Here is a 4,882-nt window from a genome sequence, read left to right on the forward strand (position 1 = left end):
TTGGAACAAATTCGCCTTTTCACAATAATAGCAGAACTGATTGTACCTTCCTATCTATCTCATAAAATCATTGTAAGGGATGATTAAATGCGATAATGAATACAGAGGTGCTTTATAAATTGTAAAGTATTATACAAATATGAGATTATTGTGACAAGCATAATTGTTGTTGCCACCAGAGAGCACTGTGGGAATTAGTCAAAATGACTATTTCTCTTAATATTCTGACTTGGGCTTAGAGTCATTTGTATGTTCAACAATCAAATCTCTTAACTTGGCCTCCATCCACTGGCCTCTTCATTATCTGAGTAAATACTTTAACCAGATTAGATAAAAGGGTAGTAAGAAAAAAACCACCCATGAATATATCAAAAGCAGCAACCAGTTTTGTTCCCTCTGTTCCCCAAAGGGGTGGAGTTTCATACAGTTCAGGTAGAAGCAGTGAGAAGGTGAATGTGAATCACACAATATACTAGCCGGGGCTCTAGAATTTTCATTGAGGTACTAGAATTCTCACTCACTCAATAGGCAGATGTTTGGATCCCATCACCATTATCACTCTGTGCTGGTTCTTAATCAGTTTCTCTGCATAGAACCTTTCTTCATTTTCTGTTCATTTCTTCTGGTTTCTATGCTAAGCATAATAGGAAATTTCTTTACCAGACATAGAAGCAAGCTAACATCTGAAGAGGGATGCTCTCTAGCCACAGAGGATAATCCCTGGACCTCTGTCTCTGACATTCTCTCTAAAAGTCTTTGTTGTGGGCTGGCTTGTCAAGTCTTCATACAATGTTATAATACTTTTAAAGGAAAAACTATTGTAACTTGCCTGAGGGGAGGGGTTAGGATGCTGCTCGTCTCATACTCCACCCCTTGATGGGCAAGCTCAGTAAGATCTTTTATGTAACTTCCATCACATAAAATGATTTTAATGATGTTACTAATCAGTCCTGACTTTGGTATTCAAGAAGTTGAATACCAGTATCACTAAAAGAGAAAGAGAAAATATAAGAGAAACAAAACAAAATATATAATATTTCTATGAAGGACTGACTGAATTTGGGAGTCTCAGAAATTACTGAATCTTAGGTCGAAATAGTCAAGTTTAGGTGATAGGTGATGCTAAATCATTCCAGTTCACAGTATGTCTTTTAATGTAAAAAATGTAAACATCCACAGGAGCATCACCAGAAATAACAGGGCTTTAGCAAAGATGATATTTCCTGCATTGTCAACAATCCTCATCACAATTCAGTGATAATTGTACTGCACCACCATCGATTTGGTGTTCCCTAGCCTATTCTAGCCAGGTTCTCACCCTGCCTGGAAAATGGAGGGAATTCAAAATTAGGCTCCATGAGAGACTTTAGAATTACTGCCTCCCTTCTTCCATGAGACTAGTTACAAGTTTTCACACCTCCTCTTGTTGCCATAATGCAGGCTCCCCATGAACAATGCCAGTCCTTATTCCTCTAAGCCCTCCTTGGTTAGGCAATACACTGATAGCCAGGTGGATTTGCCAATCAATTTTATATTACAGTAAGTAATGGACTACAGTGTTCTTTTGCCACTGCATGCCACCGAGCAGCTACTGTTCCTGGGAGCCTGTCCAAAGTCTGGAACCCACCTGTCTCTCTGCTGCCTATTTCTATATTCTGCTCTTAGAGCTTGCATCTGAACCCACTGTCCCTGGTCAGTATCCCTGCATCCACATTTGTATCCTCTGCTCCTGATCAGAGCTTCTGAAACCTGTGCCTAGAACCACTGCCCCCCACTTCTCACTGTTCCAGCGTTACCCCCTGTGCTAGGGTAGGATAGCTTCTACTTCTGGAAACTAATCTCTTCTGCCCTTTGCTGGGATGGAGTGTTACTGTTGGCTTGTGCATTTTTTGTGCTTTTACTGCTAGGGCCTGATGTTGCCTTCCTATTCAAAAGGAAAGACACAAAGTAATACAAAAAGGAACAATGCTAAAGCCCCCTCTGGGCCAGTACATAGGCTATGATTCCCACATGTAAGTCATTTAAGCTGGAGGGTTGGAGAAATCCTCCTGAGCCCTGAGTTCTCTTCAGAAGTTCTTCACTGGAAGTACTAGAGAGATTGCATTTCATGTTCACAAGGAGTTAGAATGGATACTTAAAAAAAAAACAAACTTTTTATTTTTATTTTTAAAACATATGTACAGATAATTTGACAACATTGACCCTTGCATAGCCTTGTGTTTCAGATTTTTTTTTCCTCCTTCCCTTTATTCCCTCATCTAGATGGCAAGCAATTCAATATATGTTAAACATTAAAATATATGTTAAATCCGATATGTATAAATATATTTATACAGTTCTCTTGCTGCACAAGAGAAATTAGATAAAAAAAAAAGTAAATGAGTAAGAAAACAAAATGCAAGCAAACAACTGAGTGAGAATGTTATGTTGTGATCCATATTCAGTAGAATGGATACTTTTAAAACTTATATAGCATTCCTATCTGTCCTTTGCTAATTAAATGAGGTAAAGGTGTCTCATTTGTCCATATCCCCCATTCTGAAAATATCTCTGGTTCTTGAAAGGAATTTAATCTTGTCCTTTCAAATATTTACCCCAATGTTTTGCACCAAAGAATAACTACAAAATCCAGGTGAAAAAGAAAATAATGGTAGTTCTCTTAAATTATAAAATAAACAAACAAAACTAAAATACTTTCTTCAGCACAGTTATTTAAACATCCTAAAATTTCAGGAATCTCTCTTGACTTACATTCTTTTATCTTTGGAGTTCTTCATACTATCCCAACATGGCTGACTATGTTAATATACAATGATAGGACTGAAGACTGCTGGTTCTTTTGCATCATCATTTCCAAAAAGTCATTCAAAATTAATTTATCAAAATATAGCATTTTCTAAGGCAATTTGTTAATGACAACTATTTGCAATACACAGCATCCAGGACAGAAAAAAGAAATGGAGCTTTTTTCCTAATAAAAGGAAATTTTCCTTCTCATTGTCCCAAATTCAGTCTGTGTAGACTGTTCTGAAGATAAAATAAGTTCTGAAGAGATCCCCTATTAAAAATTGGAGGAGGCTTACATGATCTGGCTGGAATATCGCCAGCTTAACAAAGTTGGCAGACCTGAAACAAAGGTTAGCACAATTATCTTCAAGATACATTTCTTAGGGACACATAGCATGTAATATTGCTTTCTTCTTACTGAATGACCATGGTCAGTTTACTTTCTTATTTCCCAGCATGCTCACCATTTCTAGAGATATGACCAAAAGCATACCAGAATCACAAAGATGAATCCAAGCTCACTTTCCTTTAACTAATCTTTCACTTTGTTGAAGTCATTATATATAAATACTACCAGTCCCCTAGCTTATTGGAATGAAGTAAGATTTGTAGGCCTTCAACAATGAACAAAAAGACAAATGGTCATTGATAAAGCATACTGAATTAGGGCTAGTAAAAATGTTTATTTAGAGTCTAGAAAATGTGATGAAGAATTTCACAGATATCACCTTAATTCTATCACTTTAGAACTCATAGTTCAAGGAAAAACCTATTGAAAGCAGCTAGAAAGAGATAGACTTCATTCTTAAGAACCCCAATTAGAAAATCCCAGGAAAAATGGAAATTCTTATACTCAAGAATTATTTATTTTTCAAATTTGAATATAACCTTACAGGGGAAAAAATCTGACTTAATGGAATCAATAACCCCAATATTATATTTTCTTGAAAACAAACAAACAAAGTTGGACAGTTTTCCAAAAGTAAAGATAGGTGATAAAATAAGTTTAGGAAAGGTAAACAGATATGAATAATTCCAAAGAGAGAAAAAGACAGTTGTTCCTTCAGAATTGAGAGGTTAAGAGGTAACAAAGAAAATCAAGAGATGGTCTTGATTCAAAAAACAAAATAAAACAAAATACATAAGGAGGGCAAGCAAGGAACTTATTATTTTTAATAATGGGGATGCCATGAGAGATCATTTAAATATGGAAACAGAGAGAGAGTTTCAGGATCTGATGATGTCACTCTTCTGGGCCAGGCAAAGGAAGGTTTAAAAATAATAATTGATGTTGTTGTTGTTTGGCTTTTGTTTTTGAAGAGGACAGATGATATCACAGGTGATGTCTTCTTGACTTTCAAGTAAATTGAATTTAAGTGAGGCAGAGTTGCATAAAGTCATTAGTCTTACTCTTCTTTCCAGAATTATCAAAATCCAGAGACAAAACAAAAGTTAAGATGATCGGTAATGGCCCCAGGATTCAGTGTATGACTGGCATCTTTGATATTTGACCAAGCTCTAAGCTCCCATAATGCCTACTTCTTTCAGCTTCATAGCTGTTGGAACACATTGTTTTCTTCAACTCATTCTACCTGCGGAAGCCTTCACATACTTGGGGTAGACATTCCTCTAACTCACTGAAGGTTTTGAACTTGCTTAGCCTGTCTGCTAAGACATTTGTTATTAAGAGCATTTGAATTTATGCCAATTGTTGGAGCCAGGGGTAAGAGTTGGGTGACGGGTTCCAAAGGTGATTGAGCAGCCCTGAAAAGAGCAAGTCCTCACACCAGAGGGGTTAGTCCTCAATTAACACCCCAAACACCCCTATAATAATAATAATGATAATAATCTTATGATGGTAGAACCAGGCTAGGATAACAAAGGGAAGGAAGATAGTTTGATGGTGAGTGTAGAATTGGGGGAATATAGCAAGAAGATCACAGAAAAGGAAAAAAAAAGACAAAAAATCCAAGATTTGGAGATTTTTATGTGGGATGGAAAAAGAAAAGGAAATGAGAAGGCTGAGATTGCATTGTCACAAGAACTATTTATTAATTTAAGTAACTAGTAGTATTAGTTAGCAAGGAAGCTTCAA

This window comes from Antechinus flavipes, chromosome 2 (assembly GCF_016432865.1).
Source record: "Antechinus flavipes isolate AdamAnt ecotype Samford, QLD, Australia chromosome 2, AdamAnt_v2, whole genome shotgun sequence".
NCBI classification, from domain to species: Eukaryota; Metazoa; Chordata; class Mammalia; order Dasyuromorphia; family Dasyuridae; genus Antechinus; species Antechinus flavipes.